Raw genomic sequence first — 24034 nt, 5'->3', positions numbered from 1 at the left:
CTGGACCGAACAAATCGACTGCAGCCATGTCCTTTAATTTCGCTGGAATGATAGGAAACAACGGTGCTCTGTGAGAAACAGTTGGCGGCTTAGCCATTTGACATAATTTGCATTTGGCAAGAACGGATCGAATACGTTTTTCCATATTACTGAAGTAGCAATTTTCTCGTAATTTATGAAAGCATTTTCTGGGACCAAAGTGCGCATAACTAAAATGTGTGTACCAAATCAATTTATTGACCCACTCATCAGGAATACAAACTAACCAAACAGAGTTGTCGACCGATTTCCGTTTAAAAAGAATGTCATTGCGAACTAAATAATGCTGTCTAATCGCTACGCTTTCCTTTCTCCTCCACTTCTCCTTAATGTCCTTCCAGATTGGATCCTTATTTTGCTCCTTAGCGATGTCCTGGAGCGAAGACGAAATAAAGTTCTCAAACGCAACACCTTGAATGTACATCAAACAATAATGGTTTTCTTTGCAGTCCTCTTCAGCACTTTGTTTCAAACCCATAGGTGCACGTGATAAAGCATCAGCAACAATATTTGAAGATCCCTGTATGTAAACAATACTAAAATCAAATTCCTGTAGGTACAACGCCCATCGTGACAATCTGCCGTGAGTTAATTTTGTTGACATAAGAAATTCCAGAGCTCGATGATCGGTGTAAACCTTAGTATGTCTGCCAAACAAAAATGTGCGAAATTTTGTGAAAGCCCAAACAACAGCCAAAGCTTCAAGTTCCGTAATCGAATAATTCTTTTCGGATTTAGGGAGAACACGACTTCCAAATGCAATAGTCTTCTGTACTACAACGCCGTTTTCTTCTATCTCTTGAAATAAATGTGCACCTAGGCCTTTGTATGATGAGTCCGTCGCCAAACAAAAATCTTTAGATAAATCCGGATGTGAAAGAAGTGGAGCAGCAACTAAAGCATCACGAAGTTGTTCAAATTCTGATTGAGCTTCCTCATCCCAACACCAATTAGATTTCTTTCCAGATAGTTCACATAAACGAGGTGTGGCCAAATTGTCCAATCTAACAAAACGTCTAAGAAAATTACAGACACCAAGGAAACTACGAACATCACGTTTTGTGGTAGGAACAGCATAATTACGAATAGCGTCTAGTTTCTCTGGATCAGGGAGAATACCTTCTGTAGAAATAATGTGACCGAGAAATTTCACCTGAGAACGACCAAATTCTGATTTTTCCAAGTTCAATGTCATGCCAACTCGTGCAAAAATACGTAATAATGAATCCAAAATTTTGTTGTGCTCACTCCAAGAACGTTTAGCAATAAGAATGTCGTCAACATAAGAAGTAATATTGTCACGAAGATAAACAGGTAAAATTTCATTTAAACTACGAATGAATGCTGCTGAAGATACAGTAAGTCCAAACGGTAATTTCCGAAACTGGTAACAGTTACCAAAGGCTAAAAAAGCAGTATATTTTCTACAATCAGGGTGGAGTTCTATTTGCCAAAAACTTGCGCGCATATCAATCGTGGATAAAACTTGAATTCCATGGAAATGTTGAAGAAGTTCATCTAAATTTTGTGGACGGTCAGTTTCAGGAATAATAATATTATTTATTTGTCTGGAATCCAGAACCAAACGAATTGATCCATCCTTTTTAAGAACAACATGTAATGGGCTGGTATAAGGACTGACTGCTGGCTCAACAATGCCCTGATCTAACATGGATTGAAGTTCATTCTTAACCTTGTCTCTGTAAGCCAAAGGAATAGCGTACGTTTTTCCTCGAAATGGTGTGTGTTCTTTCACTTTAAATAAATATTGTAAGCCTTGTATAGTTCCTGTGTGATGACTAAACACTGTAGCATGTGAAGTCAAAATGTGGTGCAGCTCTTCTCTTGCAACGTCATCTGGCACTTCAGCTTTCTTAACCTTTTCATTAATTAATTCTTCGCTATTAATTACATCATCCATCGCGTCTCTGTATTTATTGTCATTGTCATGAATAAACACATTGTCGTCATAATGCTCAACGAAAACATCAGAAGTAAGAAACCTTAAACATTTTGTATCTGATTCTGATCTTGCTAAACACTCGAAAAATTTCAAACATTTCGGCATTCCGGCAACAGTCAAATTCACACTTCCTTCTTTAAAGTTCAAAATTGCCTTATGTGCGTTAAGAAACTCCATACCTAATATAATCTGTGTACTGAGTAATGGAACAATAATAAAATTAGCAGAAAATTCGTATCCTTGACAAATGAAATTTAGGTTGGTCTGTTGTTTAACTTCTACACCTTTTCCAGAAATCGCTCCTCGAATTGTAGTTTTAGAAATAGGTAACACAGGACAGGCAATAGTTCTTTCACATATACGAAAAACTGATTCACTAATGACGTTCAATGGGCTCCCAAAATCTAAAACTGCAGTGAACTTATTCTTACCCACACATACTTCAATAACAGGATGTAAAAATGCGTCTACATTATTTTCCTTTTCATCTAGCAAAATGTCTCTCATGTCTTCCAGGCGTACGTAGTGTAAAGTCGTAGTGTCATTACTTTCTGAACCGTCTATACTGCTGCCAGAAGCCGAAGCTGCTAGTCATTGTCGATTGTTTGCGTCACGTCTTTGATTATTGCCGACATTTCGCGGATCAATTTCTACTATTTCCACTTGTCTCTCTGAATTTCTGTCACGCGGAGGATGCCAATTAGGTCCTTCCTGTCTGTTAGATGCAAATTCTTGGTTGTGTCTGTTATTAAAATTTCTGTTTTCCTGTCTGTCTGCATAACTACTTCTTGTATAATTTCGACTGTCACTTCTGAAATTATTGTTAGACCTACTACCCTGATTATTTCTGTAGTAAGAATTTCTATTACTGTATGGATAATTTCTGTCTTGATGATACCGACTACTGTTTCCGTATGAATGATCATTCCGGTACGAATTACCGTTATTATAATTGTCTGTGTAATTTCTGTTAGAACGTCTGTTATTGTCATAAGGCTGGTATCTATTGTCCTGTCTGTTACGTCTGTCATTCTCAAAATTACCCATATAACGCCCGTTCCGATCACTATCCCTTTTCTCTGAAAATCTATCGTAATTACTGTTACTGAAAAAGTTACAAGAAGTCCCGTCGTCGTTGTCATACTCAAGTTCTTGTAACAAAGTCTTGAAAGTCTCAATGTCGTCTTTACATCTTCCAGCTAAAGCAATTTGTCTTATGGATTGTGGCAGCTTAGTTAAACAAATGCGAATTAATTCAGTCGGGCTATAAGGGTTGGAAAGGAACTGATTCTTTCGAATCATGTCTTCAAAATATTCCGCTGGCGTGCGGAACTCAGACTGTTTGAAATTACGCTGCATAATAAGACTGTGTTTGACTCTGTCTTGCGTGTTTTCGGACCAATATGCCGATAGAAATGCATGATAAAAATCATTTAGGTTATTACAATCTCTAATGAGTGCGCGCATCCGCGTCGCCGGTTCGTTTTCTAAATATCCACACATAAATTCCAGTTTGTGACTTAGTGGCCAATTTGGTGGGAGTGCATACATAAATTGATCTAACCATGCACATGGATGTATGTCGTTCTTAGAATTGCGGAAGATCTTAAATTTCCGAACAGTCAAAAAGTGTTTATAGTCAAAGTTTTCGCCTCGTGGCGGCAAAGACCTACCGCGTCTGTCCCAGTTTGAATGTCGATTATTGTCAAGTTCGCGCGCCTGGCGCTCTCTTGTTGCATACCGTAAATGAAACAAATTATCTTCTTCAAAGCCTTCTGCTATCTGTGATTCTAAATTTCTTCTGCTGTCTTTTCCTACGATTTCGCCTTCAATTTGTTTGACTTGCTTTCGTAATGCCTCAACTTCCCTTTTAACGCGTTCATTAAATTTTCCCTGATTTTCAACATGCTTATTTATGTTCTGGTACTCTTCGGTTTCTGCAAATGGTAATGGAGCTGTATCATCTGAATCTCTATCCCCATTTAAACTAAGACTTGTCAATTTATCTGATATCTCCTCAACTCTTTCCGATAAGTCACCTATTTTTTCTTTCTGTTTACTTACGTCTTCCGTAAGTGTCGCGACTCGGGTTTCAGTGTTGACACATTTGGTAGTTAACTGTTCATATTGTTGTGTTAGATTATTTATTCTGTCATTTGGTATGGATTCCTCGATTCTCTCAAATATCTCTTCCTTATCGTGTGCACATTGTAAATTTAACTCTGAAAATTTCTGTACTATCACGCGATCTCTCTCCTCCTGTTCTCTATCCTGTTCCCTTTGTCTAATCTCTATTGCAATTAATCTATTATTGTGAGAATTCAAAATCGGTTGTACTTCTTCTCTGATTTCTTTCTTTAATTCATCTTTCATATTTTTGAAACATGTCCCTATTCGTGAGTCTAATCGTGTTTCCATTGTTCCTATCTCAGTTTTTAATTCAGATCCTAACTGTGATCCCAGTGAGTCAAACCGTGTTTCCATTGTTTCCATCTCTGTTTTAATTGTTCCTATTTGTGAGTCTAGTGAGTCGAACCGTGATCCCAAATTTAATATTGCACTCATCAACTGCTCCGTGTTAAGTGTTTCAAAATTCTTTTCGCCCCTAACATTTCCCGCAAAACCAGTTTCCTTCGTCATAGCTGTAAAGCTATCTGTGTTCGATACTATTTCAGAATCTTCTATCGTTAATCTCGTATTCTGTGAATTTCCTGATTGAGAAAAATTTTGAAATGGTTCCGGACTATTTTCCCGACTTATTAAATTGTTTTCCACTTCATTATTCATGATACTGTTTTCCTCTGTTGGCGAGTTCGCCATGTTAACAATTTCGTCATTCTCACTATCCATCATTTTTGCCTTTTTCATCGATCGCGTAATCATTTACAAAACATACAAAACTCGTCACTGTACGGAAATTATACACAATGACTCGTTATCTCCAACAATACCATTCACTCGAAATGTTTCCCTCAAACACGATTAACGAACAATTGAAATAATTGCACTAAATCGTCAAACGCGTATACAAGACAACAAATCAAATTCAGAGAAGAAAAAAAAATACCATTAGAAGAATGCCAATTACCAAATCTACACATGCAATATAGACTACAATTACTAAACTACAAATTACTACAACAATACTACTGTCTACTATTTTTACAATCAGAAGAATTCCAAGGGACGATCCGAAGCAGCGGTCGCCACGTGCATGGGGGCTTAATTAAAAATGAAATGCAAATAATTTTAATTTCTGCTTTAGTAGCTGTCTGTCCGATTACGAAGTCTCGTACCGGTTGGCCCTGACTAGTATTATTACGCAATCTGACTGCTTAGAACAATAACAAAGAATGAAATAGAAATTTTCATTAACACAATTAATTAATTAAGTCCAAAGCAACTATAAAACCTACGAAACCAAAGCACAAGTGTAACTGTTCTGTGTGTGGAAGTATGACTCAACGTACGCATCTGGCACGGTTCTTCTTCAATAACACAAGAATTTATAAATATCACTTATACTGAATTAATTAAAGAAAATAAGAATACCATAATTACTCAAGAAAACCAGAATTACACTCTAATACAAGAACACAAGCCAGATGCTTTGTTGACTGAACCTGTAATGACGCATTATTTAAAACATGGAAATAATGAAAAATAAATCAAGTTTCGTTACCTTCATATATTGACCAAAATCACTCTCATAATTACAATATATCTCCACACCGACTCGCTATTACCACATCTCAACAAGAATTTTTCAGTATCACATCTCAGCAAGCACTCTCTACTAGCACATCTGAACACAAACTGACTACTACGAGTTCTCCCCAAGCACTGCCCACTACGACATCTCAATAATCACTGCCAGTGGAGGCGGCGGAACAATGCTCTCTAGCGATCTCTGGCGCTGTGGCTCAGTGTAGCCACCTTTCACAATGATTCCGGACTGCCGACTTCCGAAACACACACCGCCAGACCGCCTCCAACCCAGAGGACTCAGGACTCGCCGCCAGTTTCCGACGAGGGCTAGCGGCTTGATATGGTAGGTAGGCTGCTGGAATGGGATGATACATGAAAAATAAATCTTTCATTTTATTTTCCAAGACCCTTTGAACATTATACACTGGTAACAATTAAGCAAAATATGGTTTCACAGAGAAGTTCAGCAACCTGACTCGTAAAACAGAGTAAAATGTTTAGACGACTTTAAATTAAAGCAAAATATCAGTTGACTTGAAATCTAAAAATAGTAAAACTTTTTGCAATGTAATGAAGCTGAGAAGATTCAGGTACCTGAAAATATACGAGCACACAATATCCTTAACTTGATGTTAGGATTCAACAACACATAGAAGTCTCCACCACGTTTACAATAGCAATCCTACGCCTCTCAGCTTGCCGCAGAACAAGCTTCCGATATCCATCAACTGTTTGCTCAGTTATTAAATGGAAAGAAATTTTCTCAACATGTGAAGTGCAGCACATGGCACGGCTACCACGCGTTGATCCTCTTAACCGACCTAGGCACTGGGCTACGCTTGGAATAACTTGAGCAACATTACACAAACAGTTCATATAAGCACACCAAATAGTAATTAGAACATCATAATTTTACTTCTACTAAACCAAAAGCTAGTGTGAACCAAGTGATCAAGACTTACGCCTAACATTCACACAGCCACTGACAAGAGCATAAAAGAAAAAGTTAAACTTTAGTTTAAGCCATTGCTTACAAAAAGGATCAGTTTAACTGAGACAGCTTTAAAAGGTGGACTACAACTTTCTCATAACTTTAAGACATGTTCATACTATGCAAAAATTACTCTAAACCACTTTTAAAGGGTGGATTACAATGGACAAAACCTTTTCCTGTGGCGCCTTTAAACATCAATTAAAAACTCTTTTTGAAATATTAAGTAAATATTCGCAATTGTATAAAGTTCCACTGAATCCTACTTTGAAGGGGGAATTAAACCTTTCAGACTTTAAACAAATGTTCACAATTTGACAATAGTAAGGCTATACTGAAACACCTTTAAAGGAGAGTTAAAACTTTCCAAATTTCAAACGGAGTTCACAATGGCAAGGTTACATTGAGAAACATAATCTTGCACATCGCTTCCAGTTCTCGGACAGAAATTCCAGAATTACAATTTCGAACTACTAGTTAGCAAGTAAGTAGCTTGAAGCCCACAGTGTTTTGGAGATATGTTTGTAGTGTGGCCCCATGGTGATGACAAGTTAAAATCATCTGAATTCCATCCAAGGACAAATTCAGTTCACGATGGAAATCGAAAAAGATTGATGCCTTCCATTTTTGGATGTTTTGGTACGACGCAAAGATGATGGCACTTTGGGACATGCAGTCTATCGAAGACCGATCCATATGGATTTATATTTACATACAATTATCTGTCACCATCCTTCGCAGACGATGAGTGTAGTCAGAACTCTGGTACACGGAACACACATCATTGCTAACGAGAGCAGTCTGGAGAACGAGCTTCTTCAGCTGAGAAAAGTTCCTGAAGCCAACGGGTACTCTCCACAGCAGATATGTAAGGCACTACAAATGAAACCAACAGTGGGTATAAGAAACGCAGAAGAAGACGCAAGTTTTAAATCCATTGCTTTTCGCCCATACGTCGGAAGCATATCGTCAAAAACAGGAAGGATCCAGTGAAACTGATTTTTCGCCCTCCACCAAAGACAGCAGCACTCCTGCGTTCTTTTAAAGATGATTTAGTGTTCCGGAAGCCTGGAGTTTACAAGATCCCCTGTGAGTATGGCCGTTCATATATCGGACAGACGACACGTATAGTCCAGGAGAGATGCACAAAGCACCGCAGTGATACCTGGGTCTTGCAGTCTAATGAATCTGCAGTGGTAGAACACTGTTTTGGACTGGAAACCCTATGGTCTACAATAACGTCGAAATTTTAGCCTCAACTGCATCTTTCTGGGACTGGGTAGTGAAAGATCATTTTAAATTCGGTTGGCGACGAATTTAATTAATATTGATAGCGGCTTCATCTTGGACAAATTATAGAATCCGGCACTTCCTGAAATAAACTCACAAAGGCGTCGCGACCGTGCAGCTAGCAGTGATACTTCGATATCACCGTGTGGATCGACAGCGCAGCCATAGATCTAGTTCTTTGCATACGTCATATCTCTTTGTCGCCGATCAACGTCTCTGGCGCCTTGTGTATTCGTGGCCGCATGGGCAGTGGTGCGGTCTGCGGATTTAAAAGGACGGAGCAAGTGCTGCAGAGTCAGTCACCTCGCTCACTCTGAAGATGGCTGAACGTTATAAAGCCGAAATATTAGTAGATGAAATCGAATTTACGCGGCTGCACGCTCGAAATTTCATGGAGCTAGTAAGAAGTTCTGTAGAACGTGACATGCTGGACGGTGTAACACTTATATCGATTAGTATCAGGTTTATATTAGGTAACTGTGTATCTACGTTTATGGAGAGTGTGTTCTTTGTTAGTTAAGGTCATTGATTTGTGGCAGCAAATTTAAAGTTTGTAATGTTTATATGGAAAAGGATATATGATTGTTTAAAATAATGAAATTTTATAATAAGTGTATATTTATAAGTAAAACAATGTATATTGGAATGTGGTTCATGCTTAGGGCACTTGTACTCTAAAATGTAAGAGTAGTGAATTCCCTCCACAACGGAAGTAGAACGGCGCGATGTAAAATGTGGTTTTGGCGGTCGAACTGGGCGGCTCCTTGGTGTAAACGGTACGCAGTCAGTGGCTAGCCATTACACGGTAAACATCGACGGTGCCAAGGTGGGCAATTGGAAGCCGCTTTGCAAGGAATTTTGCCTCAGTGGTGGCCTTGGCTTTTGCTTGGTATTCTCGTCAATATGACAAATGGTTCTGAGCACTATGGGAGTTAACATCTGAAGTCATCAGCCTCCTAGAACTTAGAACTACTTAAACCTAACTAACCTAAGGACATGACACACATCTATGCCCGAGGCAGGATTCGAACCTGCGACTGTAGCGGGCGCGCAGTTCCAGACTGAAGCGCCTAGAACCGCTCGGTCACACCGGCCGACTCGTCAGTTTGGAATGGCTCTAATACGTTAAAAAATCCATCGCCAAGAAGAAATATTATAGAGCATTCAAACATCAAGAGCCGTGAGTACAGTTAGCAGCCATGTCGCTTGCCATCACAACTTCGCCACTGCTTCACGAACGTCATGCATACAGATACTTATCAGAGCATGGACCAGTTAATTTGTGTGAGTGATTTTAATAATAATCCAGATGCTATAAATCTGTGTTTGGAACCATGTCTTCTATCGTGATCACGAACCTATGCAGGGTCCTCTCCTAAGTGTTAAGTAATATATAAGAAACTATCAGCCTCGATTGCGGTAATGACACCTACTTTTACATAGGTTGTAGCCCAAATAATTGAGCCTTCTTCAGAAGATGTACCTGAATCTATGATTTTTCTAAGAGGGCATGATCTATAAACAAAACTAAAAGATCCTGAATAGGCGTTGTCACATTTTAAAAATGCGGTACATAAGTAGTAAAGTAAAGGTTGGTTTCATTACCGCAATCGAGGCTGATAGTTTCTTATATATTAGATTATCACGATTGCTGACTGGGCTGCAGTGTTGAAAGTACAAAAATTGATTTCTGTGTTCTAAAATTATTATTTATGATTATCAAATGTGCAAGGATTAGCAAAAGTTGAAGTTAATACCACGAAAGTGAAGTTAATTAGAATTTTGTTAAAGTACTCTCAGTTTATTGCAAAGTATAGTTTTTGCAAGAATAAAGTGCCAGATTGTGCAAATGTTACTGTCTAAAACACCTGCTTCACAGGTGATGAAAAAGACAAATAAGTTAAACTCGTTTGAACATAATGTAGTCTTGATTACTATCATGAATGATCTTTTTTGGAGGTAACTGAGTTCAGTGTTGAATAATTTGCCTTGAAAAGTAAAATATAAACTATCCCAAGTGAAGTTAAGAATTGACTTTGTTTGCATTAGTCTTTCCTAATAAAATAATCATAGAGGTTATGTTATACCAGTTTATGGGTCCCCACCATATTCTTCACATATTAGAAAGATAATTGGAATATTATTGCTGCTAAGGAAAAGAAATATAAGCACAGGAATATGAATAATGTAATTGTTATATTATTTATCTTTAAGTGCGGTTTTTACATGCCAGTTAAGACAGAAGCCCCCTTATGTCCAACTGCAGCAAAATTTTCAGTACGGCTTCAGGTAATGACCTTGATAGTAGCTGTTATTAGTATGAGTTTGGTACATTTTTGCTTACTAGTTTGTGCTTTATTGGTAAGTGCTGCTACCCGCAGCTCAGAGTGCCCTGTGTCCGTTTGTATACGATGTGCTATCCAAAGAGAAACGTTAATGAAAGTAATTTTAACAACTAATAGTCAGTTTTCTTAAACATATATTTCCAAATTAATGTGCCTAATTGGGCTGTGGATCACTCATTTTTTCATTCCTATATGAATTTTATTACTTTCATTAAAGCCCAAAGTTAAAGTCTGTTTAGATTTTCTATTAACTGCACTATATTCAAAATTACAGTTCGATACTTCTTTTCCATTAGTTACACACGCGGTCAAAATTCAAAATTATAAACCCTCTGAGAGGGTGACATTAGCTTATGTCACAGCAGGTTAGTGTCATACGTGGCTTTTCCCGTGACAGGACTTAAGGGTAGGTTGCTAGGGAAGAGTGACGTATCACAAGCTAGTGTTATAAGCGGACTAAGAACGCACGATCAACAAAGCCAGGTCTAATAACAACTACACCGGCATGACGTAGGAAAACATTACATTGCGCAAAGGGGAGTTTTAACAGTAACCAGTAGTGGTGAGAACCGAAGAACAACTTCCGAAGCAATGAAGTTCAAATGATGCAGTTCACCAATGAGAAGCCGGCCAGAGTGGCCGAGCGGTTCTAGGCGCTTCAGTCTCGAACCGCGCGACCGCTACGGTCGCAGGTTCGAATCCTGCCTCGGGTATGGGAGTGTGTGATGTCCTTAGGTTAGTTAGGTTTAAGTAGTTCTAAGCCTCGGGGACTGATGACCTCAGATGTTAAGTCCCATCGTGCTCAGAGCCATTTTTGAACCAATGAGTAGTGGAAGCAATTCCGTGAGACACTGCACCGTCGAAACCCAGTTCCGCCATACGATCGGCTGCTCTTGCGAAGCGTTTGGACGGCAGCGGCCGCTCCAAAGTCACCACCGCCGCCCGGGCGCATAGATGGCCACCGACGAACCGGCACGCCCCCCCCCCCCCCCCCCCCCCGCTACATACACACGCAGTCGTCCCGCCGGTAGCCAGCCCCACCCCCTGTGGGTCGCTCTTGAACACCGGCTGTCCACCAGCTCCCTGTCCAGACTCTGCTCGCAGCTCCGCGATAGCCCCCAGGTGAGAACCCGCCAGCCCAAAGAGCCTGCTGACAGACGAATACAGGTAAAATCTCTGGCCAACGACACTAGCGCTGTGTACCGGGGAAGCGCGAATCACTACCTACTCCTCGACTTCACCGAACTGCAAACTGCTCCACGAAATCATTTCAGCATGCAGACGTTTCGGCCAGTCAGCCTCCAGGACATGAGGTGGTCACTTCACTTGTCCATTTCCTATTAACCCGTTGGCTTACACAGCGAGCTCACAGCCGGTCACAGGTTTCAAATCCGTTATTACATTGTCGGCTATGAGATGGGCCGAGCACATATAGCTTCTTCTTAGTGTTTCTTTTTCTCTGTTAATGTATGGCACGGCATGTTGTATACCATTGGAAAGCTGAGAAAACAATGTATTTAGTGGTGTACAACACAGTCGATTTCTTTCGATATTTTGCGAGTTGTAAGCAAATGTTTTCATGTTTTGCTAGCCTGGTGCAGTGTGTGAAGCAAGGAAGAAGGAAAGTGATGCGCTACGTGAGCATGAAAAACGACCATGCCTGTATTTTTTCGGGTACACCACACCAACAAAAACTTGTGAAAAAGTATTATCTTCATTCCCCATCATTCATAGAGCTAGAGTCTTAAGGAATTCCTATTAAAAACAATTACATAATTTGGAGAAAAGTGTGTAAGACAACATATGATGATTTTCACAAACTTAAATATAAAATATAGGATCGACTATATGGAAAAAAAATTAGTAAGTTGATGGATTAACGCTCACAGTATTGTAGGAAAATGCTGTTGCTTGCTAACGCTCAGTTCTTTGTTCCCAAATGGTATTAAGAAGGACCAACTGCTGGGTTTGTAACCACGCACATTTGAAAACAGGTGGGTCGGACGAGATCAGCTCACTCCAGCCGGAACACGGAAACTTGTAAAAATTTTGCATCTAGCAGAAAAAGGAGCCACTATGAATATACTAGAAGAATTAGAAATACACACATACAAAAACAGCACCCCCCAGACTATATCCTTAACGAACAAACAGAGTTAGCTAACACCCCTTTCCTGAAAAAAATCCAGAAATTGCTTTCCTGCCTCCAAAGCAAATAATATTAGTACACCTATCTGCAGATCAAGTAGCAAATTTATATGTTACTATAATTCTCATGATGCTAAATGTAATTAAATAATATGCTAATTTACCTATACAGTATATATATATATATATATATATATATATATATATATATATATATATATATATATATATATATATATCAACAATGTCTCTGTACTAGTGTAAAAGGCATTACAGTTGCGTAATAAATGAATATATGATCCTTTCCAAATATAGGACATCATCGTCAAATGTTACGATAGATCACAGCATCTGTGATACTCATATGTTTATAAGCACTTTGTATGTATCAAAACATGTGGTGCGTGGTAAAAATCTTCTCAGTGACAAATCTAAAGTGTTCAGTGAGAACAATTTACGTGTGCAACAATAAGAATGTAGTGGGAATGCATTTACATCTGTTGGACGAATGTTATGGAAACAAACACTCCAAACCGACTTGTCACGTAAGTCACAAACAACGAAAATCTGTAACGCGTGTTTATAATTATGTATTATTTATATTTTAGGACAATTAATCTGTAAAAAACACACCACTTGTCATAAGGAAAGCGTGTAAACCGTCTGAGGATGAATCAAAACGATTAGAAACCGGTAGCGATACCCTTTGAATAAAGGAACTGAAAGTAAATTTGTGGTTGGTTGCTGTCCTAACACCATCAACCTCGCTCTTTGTCTCGCGGCTATAGAATATCCGCAGACCCGAGGCAAAAGGAAAATGGGGCTGCCGTTCACAAAATGACCAGCTCTAGACGACATGTGTGGCACGGAAATGACACGTTACGTCATATACCGTCCGTATGTATTCATCTCACCCGTAGTACAGCCCTCTCGCACTCTTCGATGTATTAATGACCACTGCAACCTAAAATTCTGTACTTTACAGAGACGGCATCGATTCCGAAGAATAATCTCGAAGCAAAAGAATGCCAGCTAGATTACCATTGTTCGTCATAGGACAATCACGTACACTGTACAATAATCATCGGAAACAGTTTTGTATTCGAGTTAATTAATTTAGTGTAGCTAGCTAAATCTGTGATTACGTATGTAACCGAGATTGATTGAAACATTAATTACTGAATAGTTATTTACGTTCGCCAGCTTATACTTGAGGAAAAGATATGAATTTGCATCTATTTGCTTGACTATAATGTTACGTATCAATTGCTATGATGTGTTTAGGTGGTAACATTAAATGTGCATGTGGAGGCTCAAATGTAAATGGCACGTATAACGAATGGCGATGTGTTGAAAACAGATGCCTTATGACGCTAAAGACACATGTAATCACGCCAATGAAAGCTAATAACTACTATAATAACCATTTTAGAATCGGTGAAAACAGTACTTATGAGCTATTAGCGTGAAAACAGTACTTATAAGCTATTAGCGACAAATATCGCGATATGTGGTGAGAAACATTAATTATAACAATGTTAACTATCGTCGGGTTTTTCGAACAAACACCATTGGTAATTTACTTTTTTATACAAGGTTCTATAGCATTTATACTCAACATGATTTTAGAAATACCAACAGTCACTATGAATAAAGCCTAATTACGAAATCCAAGATTATACCTGGTGAACATTAATAAAAGCGACAAACTGTAGTGACGGAATCCTGACGGGAAATGAAGGATAAAAAGTCCTATGAACATGTGTCTGGAAATGGACAGTGTGCGCGCAAAGGCAACAAATCGTCCCAGAACACAGTACAGGCCTGCATCGCATCCACGTCGTAACAGATATTCAAAGTTGCCTCCGAGGAATTGCAGGTAATAGGGGTAGTAGCGGTTGTCGTGCAGGATATTCATAATCGTGCCTTGTCTTATACCATGTTGGCGGACCACTTGCCTGAAGCTTGCACTAGGGTTCGTCTCAATACCCTCTAGAACCTGGTGCTCCAAGTATTGTGTACGCAAAGCCATCCGCCTCGCTGCACCCATGATCACACAAACGTCCAAAACGGGTTTGAAATGTTGTCTGATGTGGTTGGTGTCTGTAAGGGTACCTGCTTTGTTGTAGCCGTGCTGCCTCTAGACCCTCTTCTTGACCGTACACGAATACCGTCTCGGCTTATTCCCGACATGAACACCAGACCATTATGTTGCTTTACAGTACTCTGTATCAACACACAGTCTGCAACATACAAGGAAGACACGACACGTGGTCAGATGAACTGTCATTCGTCAGCGCCATCTGTCGTCGCAACGATGCATTTCCGGACGCATGTTGATGAGACCTTGTTTCCACCATTTATAGTCAGGAATCAGTCCCTGAAGTTTGTCGGTTTTATTAACTTTCACCCAGTATAATGGATATATGAAAAAATAAAGCATAAACATTTGTCAGTACGACGAAAAACCAGTTCAAAGTTGCAAATTTCACTTTTTTCATTCACTCGATGACTAGTTTCGGGCCGGAGCACATTTTGAAATCATCGTAACATAGTCATCGAGTAAATAAGACAAGTTAAATTTGCAGTTTTGGACTGGATTTCTGTTGTACTGATTAATAGAAGTTACTAACTCACAGCCATTCCAGCATGCTGGAAGTTCATAAACACTTGTGTTTAAATATCGAAATTCACTACAGTTTGCCAGTAAATTCAAGTTAATAAATGTTGTATTTCCTTCTCAAAACATTTTAGAATGTCGTTAATGTGCTATAACGAAACCTTATAGCCGGCCTGAGTGGCCGAGCGGTTCTAGGCGCTTCAGTCTGGAACGGCGTGACCGCTACGGGTCGCAGGTTCGAATTCTTCCTCGGGCATGGATGTGTGTGATGTCCTTAGGTTAGTTAGGTTTAAGTAGTTCTAAGTACTAGGGGACTGATGACCTCATATGTTAAGTCCCATAGTGCTCAGAGCCATTTGAACCATTTGAAACCTTATATTAATTATCACTGCTTCTAGTCTCTTAAATCAGTTAAATTTAACTTTCAATGGCAAGTGTACGTAAGTTCTTTCAAGTTAGTAGTATGGCTTTTAACTACTTTTCTGTCGGGAATTACGGTGTTAAGAAAGAATTCTACTGATGATACTGCAGAATTATTTAACATATTCTCAATTCAAATATAATAAGTTTCCTCGAGACTTCTGCCGACAAATGAACACGGATTTCGGAAGCATCGCTCGTGCGAAACTCAACTTTCCTTTTTCTCACATGCGAACCATGGATGAAAAGCAACAAGCAAACACCATATCCCTAGACCCATCGAAAGCGGTGTCACGGTGGTCCACTGCAGACTGTTAACGCAGGTACGAGGATGCGGAATAGGTTCCTAGATACGTGAGTAGCTGGAAGACTTCTTAAGTAATAGAATCCAGCATGTTGTCCTTGACGGCAAGTATTCACCAGAAACAAGGGAATCGGGAGGAATGTACCAGGGAAGTGCGATACTGCTGCTCTTATTATGCATACACATAAATCATCTGACAGACACGGTGGAGAGCAATCAGCGTTTGTTTGCTGATGATGCTGTGGTGTACGGAAAGGTATTATCGTTGAATGACTGCAGGAGGATACAAGATGACTTAGACAAAATTTATAGGTGGTGTGATGAGTGCCAGCTAGTTCAGAATGTAGAAAAATGTAAATTAATGCAGACGAGCAGAAAAAAAAATTCCCTAATGTTCAAGTACAACACTAGTACTGAACAGTTTGACACAGTCATGTCGATTAAATATCTAGGTGTAGCCTTGCAAAGCGATACGAAATGGAAAGAATACGTCACGATTGTTGAAGGGAAGGCGAATGGTCGACTTATGGTTATTGAGAGAATGTTAGGAGAGTGTGGTTCATCTGAGAAGGAGACTCGCTATAGAACAATAGTGCGAAACACTGTTCAGAACTGCTCGAGTATTTGGAATCCCAACCGGATCGCATTAAATGAAGACATCGATGCAATTCAGAGGCGGACTGCTAGATTTGTTACCGATAGTTTCGATCACTACGAGAATGTTACGGATATGCTTCGAGAAGTGCAGATCCCTGGAGGGAAGAAGATATTCTTTTTACGCAGACTACTGAGAAAATTTAGAGAACCGGCCTTTGAAGCTGACTGCAAAAAGATTCTACTGCTGCCAACGTACTCTACGCGAAAGGACCACCAAGATAATATAAGAGATCAAATGATAATTAAATGGACACCCTAGCTGCAAGCAGGCGTTGATACACTTCATTGGGGACATGTTGAAAATGTGTGCCCCGACCGGGACTCGAACCCGGGATCTCCTGCTTACATTTTCAACATGTCCCCAATGAAGTGTATCAACGTCTGCTTGCAGCTAGGGTGTCCATTTAATTATCATTTGATTTCTAGCAAAGCTGCATGGTCATTGACGGTAAGTGTTCTTTCGGGAACAGATACTACCGTCATATATAGTTAAAAAAAAATGGGTTTCCGGCCTTTGACCTTCTTGTGCGAACGCACACGCTATGCCCGAACTCGTACGGGACTTGGTAGATTAATCTGCCACGAGTAATGAGTACGATGGGCAAACATCTATTAGGCGCACTACGAATGTAGTGTTGTGGACATGTTGGGGATGTGGATCTCACGGGGAGCGTGCAAGGGATAAGTCCCTGCAGACGCACTATCCTCTGTGCCCGCGGTGGCTCAGATGGATAGAGCGTCTGCCATGTAAGCAGGAGATCCCGGGTTCGAGTCCCGGTCGGGGCACACATTTTCAACATGTCCCCGATGAAGTGTATCAACGCCTGCTTGCAGCTAGGGTGTCCATTTAATTATCATTTGATTTCTAGCAAAGCCGCATGGTCACTGACGGTAAGTGTTCTTTCGGGAACAGATACTACCGTCATATATAGTTAAAAAAAATAATATAAGAGAAACAGGGCTCGTATAGAAGCATACAGCCAGTCGTTTCTTTCTCGCTCTATTTGCGACTGGAACAGGGAAGGAAATGACTAGCAATGGTACAATGTACCCTCATAGCACGCAACATTTGGAGACTTGTGGGGTATGTATGCAGATGTAGATGAGGTCGGTAAATCACCAGACTAGTGCTAATTACAGTTTGCCATGAGTCATCACGATGTTCGAAATTAATGGATCAACGCCACAGGCAACTATTTAAAAAAATTGTGCTGTTAAATGGCACAATCTTACTTTATGGTGAGTTCCAGAGGGTGCAACGCAATGCATTCAGTGACAACAATAACTGGCAACAGGCTCTTCCATCAGTAACGAGCAATTTGTATTAATTTTAGCCACACAGTTCCATTATTCCGACTGCCAACTCTTGTTTATTAAGCTATGTTCTCTGATCCAGATATATGCTCAACCATAAAAAACTTACAGTACTTTGCTACACTCCGGATGCCACACAGACAGTGCACTTACTTGCGCGTACTAGCACAGCCACTTTGCCCCATGCTCAACGACTGTTCACAGCAACTAAAGCCCGTCTGCGTACGCCCGCGCCCCAACGATCTTCGTGCTGTACTTTCAACAATGTCTTTGGATTCTACATATCGCAAGATCCCTGATTATCGCCAGCGTTTCTACTGCAGTATTTTACAATTTTGTTTCTCAATAGTTTGTCACAATTACAAAGAAAACAATAAGATACATATATTTATATCAAAAAATTAATATAAAGATTGCAAAATTGTAAAAGCAATAATTGTCAGGTAGTATGTTGTGCTGTAGTAGAACTACTGAAGACTGATTTGCTCAATGTGAGATGAAAAAGTTTCGTTGGAGTCCCAGTTTCTGGCGAAGAAACATAAACCTTTTAAGGGGAGACGGAAGGCAAGTGAGCTTCAAAACTTAGAATTTTAGATTTTTGCATACTTGAAATGACTGGTCTTGCCTGCGTGAAACAGTTTTTGTTTTATATAAATACGACAAGTTTTTCGTGAGATATGATGGTTTTCCTGACTCTTTGTGCAATCTGGGGACGGTGATAGCAAGGCTTATGACTGGGTATGTGCAGAACTACCCTAGGGTCCTAATGTCACAATTTCTAAATTAGAGTGAATTGGACATGTCCGGAAGAGAATGGGGTCCAGGTTGAGGAGATTATTGAAAGAAAAGTCAAAAATAGTATTGGGAGATGGTAAGAAGGTAGGTGGTAAAGGTCGCTTGACAAATGTTGAAATAGAGAGATTACGGAATTATTATGGCTTGGCCATAAGAAGGAATGTAGGGAATTTAGAAAACATGAAAAAAGCATATATATATATATGCAGTAAAAATTTCATTGTTCTATCACTTATAGCTCTTTTGAAGAGTGTACCTATTCAAAGGGTAAAATAACATTGGCAGAATAGGGATAAAAATTGCCTTCCTTCTCCCCTTAAACAATTCTGTGCTAGTTGGCATTACAGGACTTTTGAATAGTTCAGAATTGTTTCTAGCGAAGGATACGGAAGATCAGGTAATGATACATTGCTGCTGTTTTTAAATTATTATGAGAATACCGTACTATCCCTTCACTGAGTGGGATGTACAGAGATAATTAGAATAACTGAAAAATATTACAGCTACATCCGGCAGGATCCTACAGGCAAAAGGTCACACGTAATCAGACAGTAAATTCTCACCTCACTGCCATCGGCCTGAGAAATGACGAGAAATGACTTCCAGAGAAGATCATAAGATTCTCAATTACCAGCTCCGGATAAATTTACCACGGAAATTTGACTGACCTTTCCGAAGAAAATGTCGCAGCATTCCACTTATTTATATAAGAAAACAACGTCAAATTTAATTTTTGAAGGTCGTGTGAGGATTTGAAACCCGCTCCTTCCGGATACAGGAGCAATCGAACGTTTCACCGAGATCGTTTTCTAACCTTCTCCTTCTCACCTGAACTGGTAATTCTTCACAAACGATATTGACAGCATTACATGCGAGACGATTTGATATTACTTCTGTCCACTGTGATGCATAGCTTTGTTGAGCAATAATCTTACCTGTGATGAATCAGAATGCCTATATACCCAAATCAGTAACTCCATAAAGGAGAAACACGGTTTATACAGAAAAATTCACTTCAAATCGACTAAACATCAGACATTATACTTTAGTTCGTGATATTGTGTGCCCTAAACGAGAACCGCCTTCGAAACAAAGGCTAGCTGACAACTACTCTAACTCCCACGACAGTAGACATACAACTTCCCTCTGATCGCTGAGCACACCACTGCGTAGTCTGTCGTCAGCGATACTGTATTTCAGCACCTAAGGCCACCGTTCCCTTACATATCCTTATCAAAATAAAAGCTTTCAATATTCGAAATTTAGTGGCGACACAAAATTATATTAAAAATTAAGGATAATACAAAATTTGCAAAAATTGAATTAAAATCGTAAATACCGTTAGTTAATTACCCTTATTTACTAATAAATTAGTACCACAGCTAATAATTAATTATAGTGAACAAGTGTCATGCTAAATGCAAAGTAAAGATTAATGGTAGTTATTGTTCATATCATACACTACTGGCCATTAAAATTGCTACACCACGAAGATGACGTGCAACAGCTTTTCAGAGAGTTCACACAAGGTTGGCGCCGGTGGCGACACCTACAACGTACTGACATGAGGAAAGTTTCCAACCGATTTCTCTTACACAAGCAGCAGTTGACCGGCGTTGCCTGGTGAAACGTTGTTGTGATGCCTCGTGTAAGGAGGAGAAATGCGCACCATCACGTTTCCGACTTCGGTGTTGTTGTGGTCTTCAGTCCTGAGACTGGTTTGATGCAGCTCTCCATGCTACTCTATCCTGTGCAAGCCTCTTCATCTCCCAGTACCTACCGCAACCTACATCCTTCTGAATCAGCTTGGTGTATTCATCTCTTGGTCTCCCTCTACGATTTTTACCCTCCACGCTACCCTCCAATACTAAATTGGTGATCCCTTGATGCCTCAGAACATGTCCTACCAACCGATCCCTTCTTCTAGTAAGTTGTGCCACAAACTTCTCTTCTCCCCAATCCTATTCAATACTTCCTCATTAGTTGTGTGATCTACCCATCTAATCTTTAGCATTCTTCTGTGGCACCACATTTCAAAAGCTTCTATTCTCTTATTGTTCAAACTATTCATCGTCCATGTTTCACTTCCATACATGGCTACACTCCATACAAATACTTTCAGGATTGACTTCCTGACACTTAAATCTATACCCGATGTTAGCAAATTTCTATTCTGCAGAAACGCTTTCCTTGCCATTGCCAGTCGACATTTTATATCCTCTCTGCTTCGACCATCATCAGTTATTTTGCTCCCCAAATAGCAAAACTACTTTACTATTTTAAGTGTCTCATTTCCTAATCTAATTCCCTCAGCATCACCCGACTTAATTCGGCTACATTCCATTATCCTCCATCTCCTTTTGTTGATGTTCATCTTATATCCTCCTTTCAAGACACTGTCCATTCCGTTCAACTGCTCTTCCAAGTCCTTTGCCGTCTCTGAGAGAATTACAATGTCACCGGCGAACCTCAAAGATTTTATTTCTTCTCCATGGATTTTAATACCTACTCCGAATTTTTTTTTTGTTTCCTTCACTACTTGCTCAATATACAGATTGAATAACATCGGGGATAGGCTACAGCCCTGTCTCGCTCCCTTCCCAGCTACTGCTTCCCTTCCATGCCCCTCGATTCTTATAACTGCCATCTGGTTTCTGTACAAATTGTAAATAGACTTTCGCTCCCTGTATTTTACCCCTGCCACCTTCAGAATTTGAATGAGAGTATTCCAGTCAACATTGTCAAATGCTTTCTCTAAGTCTACAAATGCTAGAAACGTAGGTTTGCCTTTCCTTAATCTTTCTTCTAAGATAAGTCGTAAGGTCAGTATTGCCTCACGTGTCCCAGTATTTCTACGGAATCCAAACTGATCTTCCCCGAGGTCGGCTTCTATTAGTTTTTCCATTCTTCTGTGAAGAATTCGCGTTAATATTTTGCAGCTGTGACCTATTAAACTGATAGTTCTGTAATTTTCACATGTGTCAACACCTGATTTCTTTGGGATTGGAATTATTACATTCTTCTTGAAGTCTGAGGGTATTTCGCCTGTTTCATATATCTTGCTCACCAGATGGTAGAGTTTTGTCAGGACTGGCTCTCCCACGGCCGTCAGTAGTTCCAATGGAATGTTGTCTACTCCGGGGGCCTTGTTTCGACTCAGGTGTTTCAGTGCTCTGTCAAACTCTTCACGCAGTAGCGTATCTCCCATTTCATCTTCATCTACATCCTCTTCCATTTCCATAATAATGTCCTCAAGTACATCGCCCTTGTATAGACCCTCTATATACTCCTTCCACCTTTCTGCTTTCCCTTCTTTGCTTAGAACTGGGTTTCCATCTGAGCTCTTGATGTTCATGCAAGTGGTTCTCTTGTCTCCAAAGGTCTCTTTAATTTTCCTGTAGGCAGTATCTATCTTACCCCTAGTGAGGTAAGCCTCTAAATCCTTACGTTTGTCCTCTAGCCATCCCTGCTTAGCCATTTTGCACTTCCTGTCGATCTCATTTTTGAGAAATTTGTATTCCTTTTTGCCTGCTTCATTTACTGCATTTTTATATTTTCTCCTTTCATCGATTAAATTCAATATATCTTCTGTTACCCAAGGATTTCTACTAGCCCTCGTCTTTTTACCTACTTGATCCTCTGCTGCCTTCACTACTTCATCCCTTAAAGCTACCCATTCTTCTTCTACTGTATTTCTTTCCCGCATTCCTGTCAATTGTTCCCTTACCCTCTCCCTGAAACTCTGTACAACCTCTGGTTCTTTCAGTTTATCCAGGTCCCATCTCCTTAAATTCCAACCTTTTTGCAGTTTCTTCAGTTTTAATCTACAGGTCATAACCAATAGATTGTTACAATTTAAAACCTGGTTCCTAAATCTGTGTCTTACCATTAGATAATCTATCTGAAACCTGTCAGTATCTCCAGGCTTCTTCCATGTATACAGCCTTCTTTTATGATTCTTGAACCAAGTGTTAGCTAGGATTAAGTTGTGCTCTGTGCAAAATTCTACCAGGTGGCTTCCTCTTTCATTTATTACCCCCAATCCATATTCACCTACTACGTTTCCTTCTCTCCCTTTTCCTACTACCGAATTCCAGTCACCCATGACTATTAAATTTTCGCCACCCTTCACTATCTGAATAATTTCTTTTATTTCATCATACATTTCTTCAATTTCTTCATCATCTGCAGAGCTAGTTGGTATATAAACTTGTACTACTGTAGTAGGCGTGGGGCCACAATAATGCGTTCACTATGCTACTTGTAGTAGCTTACCCGCATTTCTATTTTCCTGTTCATTATTAAACCTACTCCTGCATTACCCCTACTTGATTTTTTGCTTATAACCCTGTAGTCACCTGACCAGACGTCTTGTTCCTCCTGCCACCGAACTTCACTAATTCCCACTATATCTAACTTTAACCTATCCATTTCCCTTTTTAAATTTTCTAACCTACCTGCCCGATTAAGGGATCTGACGTTCCATGCTCCGATCCGTAGAACGCCAGTTTTCTTTCTCCTGATAACGACATCCTCTTGAGTAGTCCCCGCCCACGGATCCGAATGGGGGACTATTTTACCTCCGGAATATTTTACCCAAGAAGACGCCATCATCATTTAACCATACAGTAAAGCTGCATGCCCTCGGGAAAAATTACGGCCGTAGTTTCCCCTTGCTTTCAGCCGTTCGCAGTACCAGCACAGCAATGCCGTTTTGGTTAGTGTTACAAGGCCAGATCAGTCAATCATCCAGACTGTTGCCCCTGCAACTACTGAAAAGGCCTCTCAACAGATACCCTTCCATTGTGGTTGCAACTACGGTACGGCTATCTGTATCGCTGAGGCACGCAAGCCTCCCCACCAACGGCAAGGTCTAATGGTTCATGGCGGGATAAAGGTCGGATTGTAGTCTATCGCGATTGCGGGTTATCGTATAGCGACATTGCTACTCGCGTTGGTCGAGATCCAATGACTGTCAGCAGAATACGGAATCAGTGGGTTCAGGAGGGTAATACGGAACGCCGTGTTGGATCCCAACGGCCTCGTATCACTAGCAGTCGAGATGACAAGCATCTTATCCGCATAGCTGTAACGGATCGTGCAGCCACGTCTCGATCCCTGAGTCAACAGATGGGGACATTTGCAAGACAACAACCATCTGCACGAACATTTCGACGACGTTTGCAGTAGCATGGACTATCAGCTCGGAGACCATGTTTGCGGTTACCTTTGACGCTGCATCACAGACAGGAGCGCCTGCGATGGTGTACTAAACGACGAACCTAGGAGCACGAATGGCAAAACGTCATTTTTTTCGGATGAATCCAGGTTCTGTTTACAGCATCATGATGGTCGCATTCGTGTTTGGCGACATCGCGGTGAACACACATTGGAAGCGTGTATTCGTCATCGGCAGACTGGTGTATCACCCGATGTGATG

The 24034-nt window shown here is 40.2% G+C and overlaps 1 non-coding gene across 1 annotated transcript; it reads left to right on the top strand.

The window, feature by feature from the left end:
• The first annotated feature begins 17196 nt into the window (after nucleotides 1-17196).
• Nucleotides 17197-17271, top strand: Trnat-ugu (transfer RNA threonine (anticodon UGU)). The gene has a single exon. It is a non-coding gene; the product is annotated as a tRNA-Thr (tRNA).
• Nucleotides 17272-24034: the final 6763 nt, after the last annotated feature.

Source organism: Schistocerca nitens, chromosome 6 (genome assembly GCF_023898315.1).
Source record: "Schistocerca nitens isolate TAMUIC-IGC-003100 chromosome 6, iqSchNite1.1, whole genome shotgun sequence".
Taxonomy (NCBI): Eukaryota; Metazoa; Arthropoda; class Insecta; order Orthoptera; family Acrididae; genus Schistocerca; species Schistocerca nitens.
The sequence above is the reverse complement of the archived record's forward strand: the minus strand, read 5'-3'. Positions and strand labels throughout refer to the sequence as shown.